This window comes from Macrotis lagotis, chromosome 3 (assembly GCF_037893015.1).
Source record: "Macrotis lagotis isolate mMagLag1 chromosome 3, bilby.v1.9.chrom.fasta, whole genome shotgun sequence".
NCBI classification, from domain to species: domain Eukaryota; kingdom Metazoa; phylum Chordata; class Mammalia; order Peramelemorphia; family Peramelidae; genus Macrotis; species Macrotis lagotis.
In genome coordinates, this window is record NC_133660.1 from 183,887,722 (window position 1) to 183,908,859 (window position 21,138).

Genomic DNA, 21,138 nt, shown 5'->3' on the forward strand with positions numbered 1-21,138 from the left:
CGGGATTTTGCCAGCTTAGTGGCCTCTCTGCGGGCCTGAGCCTTAAAAGCTAAATATGAGGAGGCATCCAGGCACGCGGCTGCAATTTCGTCAAAGTCAGCAGGGGTCCAAGGGTGCATAGCGAAGAGGTTTTGCATCAGTCTTTTTACATAAGGGGAGCTTGGGCCGTATTTAGTCACGGCCTCCTTAAGTTCCTTAAGCATCTTAAAAGGGACAGGGCGGTAGTCTCGGGCTCCGGTAAGGGGGTCCGTAAATACCGGGTAGAGGCCCCAGTCATCCCAGTCCACCTCCTCCCCTTTCTCTATTGCTATGGAGGCACTGGTGGCAAGTAGGCCGGATGGGCGGAGCCCTTGAGGGGATCTCTGAAGGGCGGACAAGGAACACGGGGGATTTTTTGCCTCTGTTTCCTGGCTGGGCCGCCAAGCCTGGGGCGCGGCAGCTGTCCAATCAGCGCGGACCCCTCCCTCCTCGTCAGCAGCCTCCCGGTCCCACCTACTCACGCTCCTCTTCCTGCCACCCCTGAGGACTGTTTGCACCCCTCCCTTCCCGCGCTCGGAAACTTCCGGCCCTGAATCTCTAGGTGCGCCACATTCATCGCCCTCCCCCTTTCCTTTCTGTCTCGGTAAGGAGGGGCATGCGGCATTTTCTTCTCCCTGGGGGCCCCTTGTTCCCCCATTGTTTCTTCTAAGTTCCTCCCATGGATACAGGGGAGGGGGTGGCCTTCCCTCTTCCTCTGAGCTCTCTGAATCCGATACCGCCAACGAGCTACCCACCTGAGTGCTGATTGGTCGTGCCAAAGTCACCTTCTGGGGATGCAGGGCTGCATCCACTATCTTATACACTGTAAAATCCTCAGGGGTCAGTTTTCCCGGGCAGGTGTCATCATAGGAGGCCATCTGCTGCCCTACCACCTTCCATTTACCTGGTTGGATCCCACTATGTTGCACCCAAGGGCAGATGTTCCAGATATTCTCAACAAAAGCACGTCACGTCTTGATAGGTAATTTACAGCCATGCTTAGCGCAGAGTTTATAAAGCTGCGCTGCAACGACCCCTTTTTCCTCCGGCTGAAAGGCGGGAATACTATTCCGGCCCCCCATGCTGTCTACTAGCCGAGGCTGCAATCCTAACAGGTGGCAGAACTGGAAAGTTCCCGTTCGGCAAAAGAGAAGGAGGCAGCAGGGCACAATCAGACAGGCCAGCACGGCAAGGAGCCTGATTAGAGCAGAAGGAGAAAGGGAAGAGAAAGGAAGCATAGTCAACACAATAGGGATATGTCCTTCAGGCAATATCTGAGAGTAAACGCCCTCTCCTTCCTCCCAGTCGGAAGCGACCAAGGCTGTCTGGAGAATCTGACCAGCGGATTCAGACGTTCCCTAGCAAAATCAGGTCCCTGTTCCGGGTGCCACTTGCCGGGTTTTTATTTACAACGCCGGCTTCTTTATGCTAGTCCGTCCTCTTACTCACCAGTCCAACGCATGATGAGTCTTCGGGGTACCTCCGGCCCCCACTCTTTGATGGGGGAAGAACCAGACAGAGTGCCTGAGGTGGATAATGAGTCTTTATTCTTCTGTGATCATATCCCGCTCTCGCCCAACCTCTCAGCAGACACTTTTATCCCCTCTGTCCTCCCTCCCATGAACTCTTACTCAATGAGGGGCCGAGTTCTGTAACATTCCCTTATAAGGTGATTATGTTCCCCCCGCTAAGCGACCGCCAAGCCTCTTTCCCCCGCCCCCAACAATCTTGGCCCTCTTTTTCTTTCCCTCATTACATTTCCCCTTTTTTTCTATTGACTCCATTTTTACACCATATTTTATCTTCAAATTCAGCTTTCTCCTGTGCTTCAACTATAAAACCTCCCATATTATCAGTGTCATTTTTCCATGCAGGAATACATGCAGTTCATCATCATTAAGTCCCTCATATTTTTCCCCTTCTCCTCCAATCTCTATGCTTCACCCGAGTCCTGCATCTGAAGATCAAACCTTCTGTTCAGCTCTGGCCATTCCAAAAGGAACATTTGAAATTCCCCTGGTTCATTGAAAGTCCATCTTTTTGCCTGGAAGAGGACATTCAGCCTTGCTGGGTAGTTCATTCTTGGCTGCATTCTAAGCTCTTTTCCCTTCTGGTATATTATATTCCAAGCCCTACGAACTTCCAATGTAGTTGCTGCTAAGTCCTGTGTGATTCTGACTTCAGCTCCATGATATTTGAATTGTGTCCTTCTGGCTGCTTGTAATATTTTCTCTTTGACTTGGGAGTTCTGGAACTTGGCTATAATATTCCTAGTGGTTGGTTTTTTGAGATCTCTTTCTCGGGTTGGGGGGGGATCCGTGGATTCTCTCCATTTCTATTTTTCTCTCCGCTTCTAGAATATCAGGGCAATTTTCCTGTAGTAATTCTTTGAAAATGATGTCAAGGCTCTTTTCCTGATCATGACTTTCAGGTATTCCAATAATTTTAAATTATATTTCCTAAGTCTGTTTTCGATATCAGTTGTCGTTACAATGAGATATTTCACATTTTCTTCTAATTTTTATTTGTTTTTTGGTTTTGAAGTATTGATTCTCGATTTCTGTTAAATTCATCAATCTCCCTGAATTCTATTCTTTGTCTGAAGGATTTGTTCTCCTCAGAGAGTTTTCTGATCTCTTTTTCCATCTGGCCAATTTTCCTTTTAAATGCATTCTTCTCCTCAGTAACTTTTTGAACTGTTTTATCCATTTGACCTAAGCTGGTTTTTAGCATGCTATTTTCTTCAGCATTTTTTTGGATTTCCTTGATTAAGCTGCTGACTTCATTTTCATGTTTTTCCTGCATCTCTCTCCTTTCTTTTCACAGTTTTTCTTCCAATTCTGTCATTTGATTTTCAAAGTCTTTTTTGAGCTCTGTCATAGCCTGAGCCCAATTTCTGTTTTTCTTGGAGTCTTTAGATGGAGGAGTTTGTGCTTCCTCATCTTCAGACTCAGTATTTTGATCATTCTTGGGCTCATATGCAAAATATTTCTCAATGGTCTTCCTCTTGTTTCTCTGCTTGCTTATTTTCCCAGCCTGGGCATGGATTTGGGGTGCTTCCTGAGCTTTTGAGGCACTCCCACAAGAGTCTCAGTGTGTGAGGCTCTGTCCTCCCTCCTAGTCTATGAATGACCATAAGCGCCCCCCTTTGCCATGGGGCTGAGGTGGGTGGGGCTGCTGTTCTATGAGGGGGCCTAGACTGGGATCAGGATCTGAATGTGGTCAGAGCCCCAGAGTCCTGTTCTAGAGGCAGAGGACAGAGCTCTGCAGTTTCTCTCTTCACTCCCCTCCCTCTGCTCAATGGGCTCATGCCCTGGGGGCTGGTACTTACTGGCTCCACCTGCTTTTGTTTCCATGTCTGGGCTGCCAAAAGACCAAGCTTCTTGCTGTGTGCCCTGAGGGCTGGGCTCCAAGTGCTCACTCTGGCAGAGGACCCATGCTGTTCCCCCACTTTTTGCCTTGTGCTCCCTGGGGTGTAACTCCAGAGACCCAGAGACTCCCCCGCTGCTGTGAGGTGGGGCTCCCAGTAACCTGGGGCTGCCTCCGGGAGCCTGAAGTTCTTTCACTCTGGCACCACCCCTCTGGCAGGCCACCCCTCCGACCCTGCGGAACAGAGCCTTTTTTGCTCTTTTCCATGTTACCTTGAGTAGGAGAACTGCCTCACTGGGTCCCTTTGTGCGTTCTGTCTCTCGAAAGTTTAGTTAGAGTCCTAAGTTTCAAGTTTTATCAGAGAGCACCTAAGACTCGATCCCTTCTTGTCACCATCTTGGCTCTGCCCCTAATAAGCAAAACTCTTGGAAGAATCTTGCAGAAATATCTCAGGGAGAGAACCTATGTGATTGTCGTAAAACAGTCTATGTCTTTTATGATATAGATTTGGGCAGGAGATATTCTTGAACTTTTGGGGGAATAACCTCCTCTTGCAATAAAACCTGGAAAATTTCAGTCACCTTTTGTATGATCAATGGACCTACCTTCTTCTACCTTGTATATCTCAGCTCAATGGAATCAATACCAAGGCTTTGTCAAAAAAAAAAAAAAAAAGGATCATTCAAAACCTGTTCTTCTATTGGAGCATCTGCTAAGGAGGGATTGATTGACTTCATTCTATTGTAAATGGTCAATGTCTTCAGCATTGATTGATAACAATCTGTTGAAAATACTATGGAAATGCTAGATTCATCTCTCCAGGTTCATGTATTTATCACTAATCAATGTGAGCCCGGGCCACCACTATGCAAGATTTATGACTGCAATTTCCAATGCATCTACACTAGTTGCTTTATCATTTGCCTGTCATCACAGAACTTTGAAATAGGTAAAAATGGTACCATGGAATAAGTACTGTCTTTTGCTTGTTGTGTAAGTTTTATTAAATTGAGGCAGAGAAAGGAGTGGCTAGGTGGCACAGTGGATAGAAAACTGGCCCTGGAGTCAGGAGCACCTGAGTTCAAATCTGGCCTCAGATGCTTAATAATTACCTAGCTGTGTGACCTTGAGCAAACCACTTAAGTCCACTGTCTTGCAAAAAAAAAAAACGAAGCAGAGAAGTCATAGACCTCACTCTCTTCTAGTCTCATCAGAGTTCAGTGGTAAGATAAAAAAAGACTATTATTGGAATGGCTCAATATGCAGTGAATGATCTGTGTCTTTTCTATGTCTCACTAAGCTCTAAGTGCTACCCAGTATCTACCTCAATTGCCTTCATGACTATGGGAAGATTATATTCTTCCACCCATTTCAGCAGAAGAGGTCTTCCCAAGCTTTATGTAAGTAGTCTCTAACTTAACAATGGGTTTGAGAGCCTTTAATTTTCCTCAAATTGGTTTAGGTCATCTACTGAAATGATTTGCTGGGGTATGACACTATAACATAATGAAGTCACAGGTGAGAGGTGGATTAGGTGGATACCAAAAGTAGAAAGCAACCCTAAATCAATCCCTGATAAGGGAGAGATAATGAAATAAGAGCTTTTGAAACTATCAGAGAAAGAGAGATTAAAAAAATTAGGAAAAATGATTGATTTCCAGAAAAAATCTAATGTATTAAAATGTTGTAAGGTTGAAATGATTCCAAAACATTCAATCTATAAATAAATGTCTATTAAATACCTAATATGTGCTTGTTACCATGTTACGTACTGAAAGTTGGCAAAAAAAGACCGGTTGCTGCTAAGGGACTTGGAACTTCATACACATGGTAGCTGAACTGAATTGCTTTATAAATTACTGGAATAATCAAGAGAAAAAAATGTGAGACAAGAGAACAGGACAAGTCTTGATGTTCATTTTCAATCATAGGATATATGGATGACGATTCAGTGAAGAATACTGAGAAAGTGATCAATCAGACAGATAGGAGCAAAAACAAGAAGAATATCATGAAAATTCAGAAAGGAGAAAGAAATCAGAAGGATGAGGAGATGGCCAAGTGACAAATGTATCAGAGAAGTCAAGAAGTTGAGTATTGAAGACATAATCAAACTTGAGTTTTATAAGATTAGTGATAATTTTGAAAGGAGAGATTTCATGTGATTGATGAAGTCAAAAATTAAACTGAAAGGAATTGGAGTAAGAATAAGAGAAGTGGAATAACAAGTATAGAAATATTTGTAAACAATTGACTGTAAAAAGAAAAAAAGGAATGTATGCATTGGGAGAGGAGAAATTGCAGTGAAGATGCATTTCCTAATATTCTTACATATGTGGAGAACTGTTTTATAAAGGACTCTTTGGTTCCTGACAGGTAGAACTGAGGAGAAACTAGAATTCCTGAATCACTTTTCTTTAGAAATAGACTTGTTAAATAAGCAATCATAAACTTTATCTAAACTAAATTATAAACAGGACAAGAGAAGATGTAGAACTATACCTCTATATTTTAAGCAGATTTTTTTCAAATCTTCTTAATTTCTTATTTACTTTTTGCATTTCAATTTTAGCATGTCTTAAAAATGGAATAAGGAAAAAACACAGATATAACCTCAATTGAATTCATTAAACCTTTTTAAAGACTGCTTTCCTTTTTTTTCCACAAGACATAAAAGTTCATTAATTTCCATTAGGTTCAGTTTTAGCACACTGAATATTTAGCAGATAAATAACATATTGGAACATCATTTTTTCTTAACATGTTAAAAATAACTGAAAATTGTTATCTTTAATTGTTTTAATGAATTCAGCTTTACACCCCTAAGAACATGAAAATCACCTCCTTATATTTCTGTATTTTTGGCATCTTCCTATCTTCCTATCAGCTTGACTACATATAAGGCGAAAAATAAATAATGTTCATTTCCTGCAGGTACATCTGCCACACTTATACTTTTTTCTCCTAATGTTCCAATTATACATTTTCATTATTAATATTTTGTAATAGAAGGTAATTTATAACAATTCATATATTTCTGAAATATAATCTCTTTTGGAAATTATTTTTGTAATTTTGTGGAGCAAAAGGAGTAGATAGTATTCTTTGGACTATAGCCTTTAACCTGTCAAATTTGAAATACTTAAAACCTTGAAGAAAAAGTATTTTTTAATTATACAATCTGCAACCCTAGAAAAAAAATTTCATGTTCTATATTGCATTGCATGTCCAGTGCGACATGAATTTGTTTGTTTGTGTGTGTGTGTGTGTGTGTGTGTGTGTGTGTGTGTGTGTGTATGTTCACATAAGATATTGTGGTATAAGAAAACTTGACTTGGAATCAAGAGACATCTGGTTATACTAGAGGTTCTCTCTGACTATGGGTAAACACTTCATGTTTTCAGAACCTCAGCAAAATTAATTCAGGTATTATAGAAAAAAATCGACTCTGAAAGTGGTAAAAAGAAAAAAATGTCTCAAAATATACTATTTGGTGTTATTATTTGAGCCTGACTTTGAGATGTGTGAAAAGAAGCCAAAATACTTTTTTGAGAATCATGTAAGATTGTGGGACTGAGTTGTGATATTAGATGGGTATTTCATTATTATGGCAGATCATTAATCCTATCCATCACTCCCTATATACTTAGAATATTGTAGTGGGTGAATGGTAGTATGAATCAACTTAGTGGTGCAATGGAAATAGATCTGGACATGAAGTAAGGAAGACCTAAGTTCAAATCTGGACTTAGGATCTTACTGTTGGATAAATCATTTAATCTGTTTGTTTTGTTTCACTGGTAAAGAAAATGGCAATGCATTCCAGTATCTTTCCCAAGAAAAGTCATTGAAAGTATCATAGCCCATGGAGGAATGAATAATCAGTAATGATTGAACAATAAGATATAACTTGAAATGGGATGTTAACTAAGGTTTAATTAGAATGGATGGATATACTGGTGATTTTTTTTAACAGCTGGATGGCTTGGGCATTATGCTTCTTTTCACAACTTATATTAAAAGAGATAGTTCAAATAATTCTTATTTATGGTTAAATTGTATGTTATTTCTACAACTAAACTTTATTTACTCTTTAACTAGGAATGAGTAGGAGAGACAACTCCTCTATTAACATGTGCTAGCATGTATAGAGATAGATAGATGAAAGAAAGGAAGGAAAGAAAGAAAGAGAAAAAAGAAAGGAAAAAAGAAAGAAAAAGAAAGGAAGGAAGGAATAAATAAAGAAGGAAAGAAAGAAAAATATAGCTACAAAATAGCCCTCTTTAGTTTTATTTGTTGATAAATACAAAATCTGGAAGTCACCTAGTTTTTTGAGCAATTTATGCTGGCATGAATAAAAATTAGGGAAGAGTATTTCACTCCTGTAAATAAGATTGTATCTTTCAGCATGAACTGAGACATGGAATTCCATTTGGATTCTCATAAACTGTAAGATAAACCTCACAGTGTACTCTATTCATATGAACTACCCCTATATAGAATATTATATAATTTATAACCATAATCAAAATATTGATAGACCCCCCCCAGTAACAAATGTGATTCTGGAAAGGATTAAAGCTCTTGTGCCATGAGATTGAGAAATGTCAGGGATATTACATATTCATACATATATGTATGTCTAAATGTGGAATATTTATATATTATATATTATGGACTAAAATATATTATTTATAGAATTTAGAATTCTGGCCTTGAAGTCAGGAGGATCAGAATTTGAATCTGGCCTCAGACACTTGACACTGACTAGCTGTGTGACCTTGGGCAAGTCACCTAACCCTGATTATCTTGCATTCAGGGTTATCTCCAGTCATCCTGATCCATATCTGGCCCCTGGACCCAAATGATTCTAGAGAAGAAAGTGAGACTGGTGACTTAGCACAGCAGACCCCACACTCAAATCGAATTCATATGCTTTTCGTGGTATTACTTGCCTGATTCCATGGTCTTCTTTGAGAATGAAGGACAAGCATTATCAGACACATGCATATGTACATATGAATGTATATGTAACTAACTATACACACACACATACATGCAATTGAATGATAAAACATACCTGTTGCTTTCCATTGGCTTTCTTGAATGGGCTAAGATTAAGTTTGAAATTTCAATTCCCATGTAAATCAATCTATTTTAAACTTTTGATGTCCCTGAAGAATATTTAACATAATCTTGGAATTGGAAGCCATTTTAAGGTATATCTACAAAATGTTTTAAAATTAATTATGTAGATTTATCTCGATGGTTTCCAGTGCAACCAATGGTAGGAGAAATGTGAAGTACAATTCCAATGAATATCTGTTGTGAGAAACTTGAATATTTGGAAGTGACAAGGAAGAAAGTTCCTGCTGATCATCAAAAGCAAGTGTGATAACTTTGTTGGGGGGTGAAGGAAAAAACAAAGAGTGCAAGACAATGGAGGCATGGCAAGAACCCAGGATGTATATGTAAATTCTAATCAGTGATTCTAGGAGAAAGAAAAATAGTCCTTAATATGGGAGGGGGGTTATTGCTATAGACAATTTGATAAAAAAGTTATAGTTACCCCAATAAATTCTGGTCAAAGATTGTGCTTGCACTACTCAGATGAAAACATCTCCTATAATTTGTACTGAAAACTGATGTTGAGAAAGTTTTGCAAAGGGTTGATAAACATTTGAGGCAGTCAGATAACACAGTAGATCAAAGTTCTGGCCCGGAGTCCGGAGGACATAAGTACAAATACAACTTCACCCACTTAACACTTTCTTCCTTGTGTGATCTTGGGCAAGTCACTTAACCGCATCACCTTGAAAAAGATGAAAAAAAAAGATTAATACATAATAATCTGAGATTACTACAAGTATCTAGCAGTGAATTTCTTTTCATTCCATGTAGAAATGAATACTTGTTCTGTACTTTAAAAACAACCATAATATAACAGCAACATCAATACGTGTATGTGTTTTGAAGTTTTTAAGGGACTTCATATAGGTTATTTTTTCTTACCTGAGAGGCAATAGGAATTACTGTTTCATATTAGCATTTTTGAGGCTATTTCAATAGAGAGTAGGACAAATATGTTAAAAAGGAATTAACTTGATTTCTTGCCAATTACTTTGGAACAATATTTAAATTCAGTTAAACTATGAATATTTTTCTATAGTAAAAATATTTATTTAGTTTCATCCATATGCACATATATATTTTTAAATTATGAAATTTTCTTCCACTCTCCTTTCCAAACCCCTTTCTCTCAGTGGATACCAGTAAGGTTAGCATTGTGGATATATATTTTGGATAAAAATATTTATATATTAGTCATTTTTGGTATGAGGAATTAGGATTAAGTGAAAGAAGAGTTAATTTTATAAGGTGTCAACAGATTCTGAAGAGTTGGTTTTTCTTTTCTTTTTGCTTTGTTTTACTAATTTTTTTTGTTTTTCTTCCCCTGGACGGGAATAGCATAGCCCATAGTCGCTCTAATATGGTTGTCCTAGTTATTGGAATTGCTGAAAGGAGATGTTTCCATTAAGGTAAACCATTTCACAATATTGTTTTAAATGAATGTACATTATTCCCTCGGTTCTTCTCCCTTCACTCAGCATCATATCCTGTATTTCATTCCATGCTTCTCTAGGGTAATGTCATTTATGGTTTCTTATATAACAATAATATTCCATATTATTCATTTACCCTAACTTATTTAACCATTCTGTAATTAATGGGCATCCCCTCAATTTCCAATTTTTGCCACTACTTGGGAAGATGAAGGACTTTTCCCTTTTTCCATTATTTCTTCTGGATAAAGACCTAGCATTGGAATTGCTAGGTCAAAGGGTATGAACAGTTTTATTGCTCCTTGTGCATATTTCTATATTGTTTGCTAGAAAGGTTGGATCTATTCACAACTCCATCAAAGTCCAAATCCTCCCACAACTTCTTCAACATTAATCATTTTCCCTTGTTCTCTTTTTGGTCAATTTGATAGGTGAGAGAAGGTACCTCTTCGTTGTTTTAATTTGCATTTCTCTAATCAATAATGATTTGGAATATGTTTTCATATGATTATATATAACTTTAATTTCTTCAATTGAAAATTATCTATATGAATATTCATCTGCCCATACAGGTAACCATTGAATGATTTAGCATATATTACTCTCAAGGCAGCACATAGGAAGAGATAGAGAAATGTATGTGACATCTGATATTCAGATTATGCCTTTTCTTGAAAGCTAGAATAATTATATAAATTGCTTCCTGTAATTGATGATTAATCAGCTGTGTCCAAAACAATTATTTATTTGACAGAAATCAACTGAAGATTTTTCAAAACAAAAATAGACTTGAAAAATTTCAGTCGAGAGATATGTCCTATACATCTCCATCATTGGAAAGAAATTTTATATGCATTTGCTCATTTTTTTAGATATCATTGTTCAGAATTCATTGAGTTAATTATGCCATCCTACTTTTAGTATTTCCAATGTAAATGACCTCTCATGAAAGGGATCTTAAGGAATATCTACAACACTATATAATTAATCCTCTCTCTCTCAATCTCTCTCTCTCTCTCTCTCTCTCTCTCTCTCTCTCTCTCTCTCTCTCTCTCTCACAGTGGTAATTGGAAAAGAATGACTTGACCAAGATCATGTAGCCAGTAAATGTCTGAGCTAGAATTGGATTTAGATTCTTTTGATTAGCATCCAACTGTCTCACATAGGTCTTAAGATTAAAAAAGGATTTTGGAAGGGCAGAGCCAAGATGATAGAGTGAAGGTAGAAGATCTCCCCCCACAGATCACTCAAAAATGCCTTTAAATTATGACTCTAACCAAATTCTAGGTGGTGGATCCATCAGAAAGACTGAGTAAAACAATTTTCTGACCAAAGGTAACCTGGAAGAACTGTAGGAAGGATTTGTTCCACCAGGGTTGGAAAAGACCTCAGCACAGTAGCCAGAGCAAATTAGTACCAGTAACCCAGGAACAGCCTGTGGTACCCCTGGGTCCATGGAATCTGAGGCTCCTTAAACCAGGGATTGTCAAGGAGTACTTGGAAGCTCAGAGGCAAAACTATGCTGTACCAGAGTGAGCACAGAGGCCTCAGTGCCGCCCCAATCCCAGGAACCAGAAGCATTTCTGTGAGCCACCCAATAGCTACTTCTAGAACACTCATCCCAGTTATGGTAGAGGAGACTGCAGAGGTTTCTCCCCATCCCTGGGGAAGGATTTTGTTACTTTGCCAATACTCAGCTCCAGATCTTCTTCTGGGCCCCCTTTATTGCCATAGTGGAGCAGGGGCCCTCCTCACAGATCCAGGGTAGAGGAGAGAGCTTATGATCATCCACAGACCAGAGCTTAGGCCAGGAGAGCAGTGAGAATCTCTGATCAGATACAGGTCTCTGTTTACAGCTTCAAAATCCCTTAAAAGAAATGCACAGGGAATCCTCCCTCTTGGAAGGAGAGCTCTATCTTAACAAAGAGTTCAAATCAAGTCATAGGTTATGGAAATTGGCAAACAATAGAAAAAAAAGAATCTGATCTTAGCTAAATACTCCGGTTCTATGGAGCATCAAAATAAATATTCAGCAGATATCAAGGTCAAAACTTCTGTATCCAAAACCTCCAAGAAAAATATGAATTGATCATAGGCTATGGAAGAGCTCAAATAAGATTTTGAAAAATCAAGTAAGAGAGGTGAAGGAAAAATGGGGAAGAGAAATGAAAGCTATACAGAAAAATCATGATAACCAAGTCAGCAGAATAATGAGGGAGATACAAAAAATACTGAAGAAAATAACATCTTATAAACTAGTTTAGGTCAAATGGAAAAAAAAAACAGTCCAAAAGTCAATGAGTTGAAGAATACCTTAAAAAACAAAATTGGCCAGTTGGAAAAGGAGATAAGAAAGTTCTCTGAAGAAAATATTTACATCAAATGTAGAATGGAGCTAAGGGAAGCTGATGACTTTGTGAGAAACCAAGAGACAGTAAAACAAAACCAAAATAACGAAATACTAGAAGAAAATATGAAATATCTTATAGGAAAAAACATCTTACATGGAAAAAATCCAGCAGTAATAATTTAATAATTTAATAATTTAATAATCAATTGCCAGAAAAAAAGCTTAGACTTCATTTTTCAAGGAATTCTCGAAAATTGCCCTGAAATGCCAGAAAAAGAAGGCAAAATTGAAATTGAGGGAATCTACTGTTCACTTCCTAAAAGAGATCTCAAAATAAAACCCCCCAGATTCCAGAATTCCCAAGTCAAGGAGAAAATATTACAAGTAACCAGAAAGAAATAATTTAAATATCATGAAGTTACAGTAAAGATTCCACAGGATTTGGTAGCATATACAATAAAGGCTAATAGGGGTTGGAATATGACATTCCAGAAGGCAAAAGAGCTTGGATTACAACCAAGAAACAACTACCCAGCAAAACTGAACATGTTATTTCAGGGCAAAGATAAACATTCAGTGAAACTGGGAACTTTTAAACTTTCCTGTTGAAATGACCAGAGCTTAATAGAAAGTTCAAATGTAAAATATAGGACTCAGGTGAAGCATAGAGAGGGTGGATGGGAAGGGAAAAGTATGTGGGATTTAATGATGCTGAACTGCTTGTATTCCTGCTTGGGAAGAAAATACTGATAACTCACATGAACCTTGTTATTTATTAGGTCAGTTAGAAAGAGTAAATATAGAGATGAAACAGGAAGGAGTTTAATATGAAGATATAACATTTTATAAAAATGGAATTAATGGATGAAAAAGGATTGTACCGGGATAAAGAAAAAGGAGAGGTATAATGAATTAAGATATTTCAAGAAAAAGAGACAAAGAGTAGCTTTTGCAATGCAGTTGAAGTGGGGGCAAATCAGGGAGAATGAGTAAACATTCATTTTCATCAGAAGTGGCTCAGAGAGGAAATAACATACACACTCAATATGGAATAGAAATAATTTATGACCAAATAAGAAATAGGGAACATTATAAACTGACTTTGACTGAATTATATTAAAAAGGTTTTGCATTAACAAAAGCAATGTTGCCAATAGTAGAAGTAAAGTAGAAAGCTGGGAAACAATCTTCACAAACAAGAGTTCTGATAAATGTCTCATTTCTAAAATATATAGTGGATTAAATCAAATTTATAAGGTTACAAGTCATTCCACATTTGATAAAATGGCCAAAGGATATGAATAGACAGTTTTGAAATAAAGAAATTAAAGATATATAAATATATATATATATAATATTTGTATATATATATATATATATATATATATAATTTTTATATATATATATATATATATATATATAATCATATGAAAAAATGCTCCAAATCATTAATGTTTAGAGAAATGCAAATTAAAACAACTCTGCTTTATCACCACATACTTATCATATTGGCTAAGATGACAAAAGGGAAAATGGTTAGTTTTGGACAGGTTGTGGGAGGATTGGGACATTAATGTATTACTAGTGGAGTTGTGAACAGATCCAATATGTAAACTATGTACAATGGGAAATAAAACTTTTCATTACCTTTATCTCAGGAATTCCAATACTAGACCTATATCCAAAAGAAATAATAAAAGAGGGAAAAGTCCTAGATGTTCCAAAATATGAATAGCAACTTTTTTTGTCATGGCAAAGAATTGAGTGGATGACCCTTAACTGGGGGAATGGTTAAACAAGATATAGTACATGAAAATTATGTAATACTGTTTTTCTATAAAAAAAAAAAACATAAATGGTCAGACTCTAGAGAAGCATGGAATGACTTATGGGATCAAATAATGAGTGAAGGGAGTAGAAACAAGAGAACAATGTACACATTAGCAACAAAATTGTGAGATTATCAAACTTGATGGAAAGCAGCTCCTCTCAGAAGTTAATAGCTAGGAAAACCATATTAGACTGACTATGGACAATGTTATTCCCATCCAGAAGAAGAAAAACAAAACAAAAATTCAGAATCTTATGAATACTACATTCAATTTTAAAAAATATTTCATGTATTTCTTTCTCTCAATCCTAATTCCTCTTCTTAAAAATGACTAATCAGTAAACATGTTTAAAACCATTGTGTATGCATAATATTAATCTGACTGTTTAATGCTGAGGGGAGGTAAAGTGCGAAAGTAGGGTGGAAGGAAATTTTGTAACTTAAAAATACATATGCCTAGGAATGAATGTTGAAAAACTTTCATAGTATGCATTTGGAAAAATGAGATATGCATTAAAATTGTGGATAGAAATCTCTTACCCAAGAGGAAAGGGATGAGAGAATGGGAACAGACTGAGGGGAGGGAGAGTGTAAGTGATTGAAGAGAGGGATGATCCTGGGAAAGGGTTGTCAGATATAACACATTTTTGAGAAGGGATAGGGTGAATGGAGGGAATAAATCGGGGTAGAGAGGAATAGAATGGAGTGAATTACAGCTAGCCATAGCAGTTGTGGGGGGAAAAATACTGAAGCAATTTTTTCTGAAGGATTTAGGATAAAAAATGCAATCTATCCTAAAGACAAAGTTGAAGATATCTGAATACAGACTGAAGCACAAAAAAAGGATATAGTCCACCTATATAACTGCATAGATGAGGAAACTGAGGGAAACTAGCTAATGTGGCAGATGATAAAAATGTAATATAGACAAGCTCCCTATCAAAATTATTCTACAAAGATATAGATAATGCAGTAGACTCTATCCTATTCCATAAACCAAGGAATTATTTTTTTATTTCAGCTAAGTATAGGGGGACTGGAATCATTGCCAAGATTCTACCAGAAAAGTAGATGTGGATTCTCATTTAACATGGCTTGACAAAAAATTAATTGGGTCTTAGACTTTGTCCCAAATCAAGATAAATCCAAGATTAAAAGATGTTACACTACAGAGAGACCAGGAATAGGTGTCACTAGATATCTTTGTTTCCCAATCCCTAGATCCAAGGTGTGGAGTGAGAAAGGAGATGTCTCAGAAATATGACTGGGGGTGGCTAGGTGGTGTAGTGGATAGAGAACTGGCCCTGGAGTCAGGAATACCTGAGATCAAATCCATTCTCAGACACTTAAGAATTACCTAGCTGTGTGGCCTTGGGCAAGCCACTTAACCCCCATTGCCTGGCAAAAACCTAAAATAAAAGAAATATGACCCAGAATGGGGAGTCTAAAAGGAACAGTAGCTGTGACTTTGATGAAGCTATGTGGGTTCTCATATCCAACTTCCAGTCCAGTCTGAAGCTTTCTAAGAAATAAGACAGGCAGGAAGCTCAATCTAAGTCAAATCCTAAGTTCTTTATCTCTGAAATACAGTCTTCCAACTATTGGACACTGAGTGTGGATAGCATTCATCGGCTGGAGCTCCAACCAAGGTATATCCTGATTTTGCTCTGAACCAAATCCAATTCTGGAACTTTCAAAATTCAGACCCGGGCAACAGTATTAAATTGCAACCCTGATTCCAACAGTTTGGAATATACTGAAGGTTTTCAGCTCTGAGATAGTTAAAAAAACACATAATACATTATACTCAGGAAAAGCAATAGCATGACCCAGGAGAAGGCAAAACAGAACCAGACCAGGCCCAGGCGTTTTCTCACAAAGTATGCAAAGCATGAATACAATTTTTAAAAATCTGAATTTGGAAAGGCAGTTTAGAAGAATGGGAAAACAAATAACATAAAATAAAGGATTCTGTTTGTTCGTATAGGGATACCATAAACACAGAACAAGAACAGGGTAACTCTAAACAAAAATTTCAATGATTTATATCATCTTTTTCATTTAACCATAAACTGCCAAAAAACTGCTTGCTTTTATCTCAATGCTTAACATTTTATAAATGACCTCTAGCAGCCAAATAGCATTGATCATTGAAATCTTTGCTTTAACAATTCAAAGAAATAGAGAACACAAATTCTAAACATTATTTTAGGTGTTTGTGATTCTCATTGCCTTAAGTAGATAATAGCTTCATTTTTTTATTAATAGAGTCTAGGATCTTTCAATTATTTTTGGACTCCTTTGTCAATACAGCAAAAATTTTAAGTACAGATTATGTCAGAATAAAGTTTTTAAAGCAATAAAATAATATATATTTGAATAGAAAGCAAGGTCACGTGTACCAAAACACACAAAAACCCGTAGTCTTGATATAATTTATTTCATTTTATATCAAAGTAAGTTGAATTTTAAAATTTTACTTCTATTTAGTGTTAAGAAATTGTCATTTTTGGGTTGCTCAGTGGATAGTGTACTGTCCCTTTAGTGAGGAGGACCTGAGTTCAAATCCAACCTCAGACACTTAATAATCACTTAAATGTGTGACCTAGGGCAAGTCACTTAACCCTCAACCCCCAAAAAAACTGCCAACAAAAATAAAATGTCATTTTTAAACATAAATTATCAGTATCTACTACTTTTTTTAATCCAAAGAATGAAATGTTTCAAATAGAAATATTTATTAAGATAACATTACAAGGACATGACTATTTGGTTTCTAATAAATTTCTTATTCTTCATTTTGTTTACTAAAGTATTTCACATGTGCATTTGGAAAAACAGTCAATTGCATAGTAAAATGTCTACAAATGAAGATATTATTATTATTGATTAGATGATATACTTCCAAGTGTTAAAATATTTAAGGAAGATTTATAATTTTTCTTCTTTTGTGAATTTTACATTTATCTGAGAAATGCTGATCTTTCCATATTTTTTCATAGTAAAGAAACACATTTTGCCCTGAAACAACAACCAAAAAATCTTCCTTTGATCTCATGAAAAATTCACAGTGATAATGAAACATGTTTTGCTTTCTTGTAAACCTGTTATAATATTATTTTTCTCTGAATTTGACAGTGGTGAAAATTTTATCACACAGCTTGAAATGTGTTATTTTGATACATCAGCACTGTATCAAATCTTATCCTTAAATGATCAACTTTATTACAAAGAGAACTGTTTGGTACATGTGACTTAGAGGCTAATTTCATGCTATTTAAATAATATATTACTCTAATGTTTCTGATTCTCTAAGGCTATTTTCTTCCCAGTCAATTTCTTGACTTTCAAAGCCCCTCACCGTGATAGCTTAGAAGGTAATAAAAATGGGTATTAGACAATACCCATTGTGTGATATGTAAATATATATTTTTAAATTTAATAAAACTTCTGCAGCAGAAATCATTTTTAATTATTAAAGTTCATGCTTAGAGGATCTTTGTATTTTTGTCTTGGATCTGAGTCATTTTAAAATTTTCATCCAGAGGTATTTCCTTTCATTTACATCCAACACATCTGGACCTATGTACCTAGGATCAATCTTTAGCAAAATGATGTCTATTTCTTCCAAAAATATTTATACAATTTTATTTTAGTTTAATGTTTGTCATAAACTGTAAAAAATAACAAAATGGATCTTATGCTCTGCTTATTTTTTTTTTTGCATTTCTATTACTGGTTGAAAAAAATTAAATAACAATATTTTATTTTCCAAAATTGCATGTAAAACCAATTTTAGCTGCTATCCACTGCACCATCTAACTGCCCCAAAAATGTCATTTTTCTTAAATAACACTCAATAGCAGTAAAAATTTAAAATTCAACTTACTTTGCCATAAAATGAAGTAAATAATATCAAGGCTAAGAGTCCTTGTGTGTTTTAGTACACTTGATCTTGCTTTGTATTCAAATACATTTTATTTTGTTGCTTTAAAAACATGATTCTCTCTCTTCTTCTTAGCACCATTTTGTCGACTTCCATTGCGCCATGAGAGCCAAGTGAAGGAAGAAGCAAATGCGTAGCCTGAAACACAGAAGGAGAAAGATGAGTCAGAGGTCCAAGTAACCAGACACTGCCAGCCACAGGAGCAGAGATGGAATGGCCCTTGGTGACATTCTTAGGAAGGCAGAATCCTTCAGAAGACAGATATCATCTGCCCTAAAAAAGACTCTACAAGCTCTACCATCTGATAAAATACTCTATTTGACACACCTCCCTGGCAAAAAAGGACATACCATCTTTTAATGCAGATCCCACCTCCCTGCCTCTTGATCGTGTGCTACTCTTGTCATTCAGGACTGGTTGTTTTCCTTGTGGCTAAGTGTAGCACATCTGTATAATAAATCCTCAAAACTTTGAAAAAAAAATGATTCTGACATAATCTGTTCTTAAAATTTCTCTTTGATATCAGCAAAAAGAAACTTATTATGTAAGTATCATAGTATTCATTAGAACAGATTTAAACATTTTTTTTACATTTATTCTGATTGATAGAAATGTGCAGACAGAAACAGCAGGTTTAGAAGAGAAAATTTGCCCAAAGGTTATCTCTGTTTTAAAATGGAAGAGCCATATTACAGAGGAACATGTTTATTTCTTTTGTTTCAAAGAAGACATTTTCTCTTTGTTTTATTTCCAACACATCACAATTAGGAACTATACACATCCATGCCCTCTTTATTTATGTGTGAGCTTCATACAAAAATGTGAATTGACCCAAATTATTTAGACCTTCTTTTACACATTTTTACTTCTCCCTTCATTGAGAAAGCAAACAGATATCCATTATACATGTGTAAGTGTGCAGAAGATATTTATTAATCATATTGTGAAAAACAAAACAAAACAAAAACCCAAGAAAAAAAGTAAGTTAAAAAAAGTATATTTCCATCTGCATTTAGATGCCATCAATTCTTTCTCAGGAGGTGCTTACCATTTTTTCATCATAAATGTTTTGGAATTGTCTTGGATCTTTATGTTGCAGAGAATAACCAAGAGAATCAGAGTTTTTCTTTGCACAATTTGCTGTTACTGTATACCATGTTCTTCTTATTCTACTTACTTCATTCAGCATCAGTTCATGTAAATATTTCCAGCTTTGCTAGAGAATGTCCTGCTCATCATTTCTTATTGTATAACAGCATTTCATCATAATTCTATTCGGCAGCTTGTTCAGTCATTCCCTAAATAAGTATTCCTTAAATTTCTTTGCCACAACCTAAAGGGTTGCTTTAAATATTTTTTTATTTATATAGTAACTTTTCCCTTTTTTAAAATCTCTTTGTGATATAGACCTGATAGTAGTAATACCTGAAAACAATGTATGTACATTTCAGTTGCCCTATTGGCATACTTGCAAATTGTTCTTCATAAAGCTTAAGTCAATTTGTAACTCCTCAATTTTCATGCATCCCTTCCTACATTTGTCAATTAACTTTTGTGTCATATTAACCAATCCAGTAGGTATGGAGTGATCCCTTAGAATTGTTTTAATTTGAATTTTTCCAGGCTATTTAAATCACTTTTACCTCTATGTTAAAATTGGAATAACTTTTTCAAGCTTTAGCAGATTTTATCCATCTATTTTCAGAGTTAGTTCTAGCAGTCCATAAATTTTAAGTGATTTCAAGGTTGTATGATTCAAAGATTGTTTGCATACCACCTCCTGCTTTATGTTCTGGACCATGAGTGACCACAAGTACTCTTTTCTACTTTGGAACTGTGACCAAGGTCATACTCCGTTGTGACTCCAAGATAAGATATAGTAGTGCTCGTCCTCATCCTGGGACTGTGACCAAGAATTGCAACTTGTATCTAATTATGGACCTTGTAAAATAGTCCTGCACTTAGAAACACCTAAAAGACCCATATAATTTCCTTTAGACAAGCTGTCTGTCCCTCTTCCTAACAGTTTTTTATAGATTAAGCAACTTAATGCTGTTGCTGTTGATTCTGTAACCACAGTCTGTTCCAGAGGGTACTCTACTTCCATACACAAAAGTGCAAGAGATTTTTTCCTACTGAATTTCTAAATTATCTTAGTCTGGAAAATGATTTTATATATATATATAAAATCATTTTCCAGACTAATAGAGGTAGCATATATGACTTCTTCAGAGAGGCAGATATACTGACTGCTTCACACACACATATATATATATATATATATATATATATATTTAAAAGGAATAGGAAGTTGTGCAAAATGAATTTTTCTGTTTCAAGGACAATTTTTCTTTTATTAATTTTGTTATGGAAACAGTTTATTGCATAAATTAAAAAGAAAATAAATAAAACTAAAAAATAAATATGAAATATTTTGAAATGTATAACATCAGGATTACTTACTTTAAATATGTTCTAATTTAGATTTGATTTAAGTTTTTACTCTATTATTTTTATTCTTATGCATTTTCCTTGCAGAAAAACTAGGTATCTATTGAAATTTCATTGATTAATTGATTCAATATAAAGTAGAAAGTAAAACCTAAAGTTTTTATTCTCTATATTTTCTTGGTTACATGAATATTTTTACACATATGAGATCCAAATGGCATTTTAATATAATTGAAAAAAGATCTAAGATTAAGGTTCTACCCTCTCCCATTCATATACTGAGATGCTATTCCATATTCATTGAGTTCATTAAAATATTTGTTTAACTCCTTTAATTTGATAGCTATTTTATTTCTATTTAGAAAAGACAGCAATGAGTTTAAAGCTAGAAATAACTATAATGTATTTAAAATGTCTGAAAAATTTCCTTCATTTAATTCTTTTTCTACTATTATTGTTTTGGTAGCATATTTTAAGTAGCGAAGTTTTTTTGTGTGTGTGTATCAAATGGTCTAATACATTCTTTGTACTTGGTTCTTTTTTTATGAATTTGCACCATGTGAACAAACAACTAGTGAAGAATTAAATTAATAACTATGATAATTTTAAA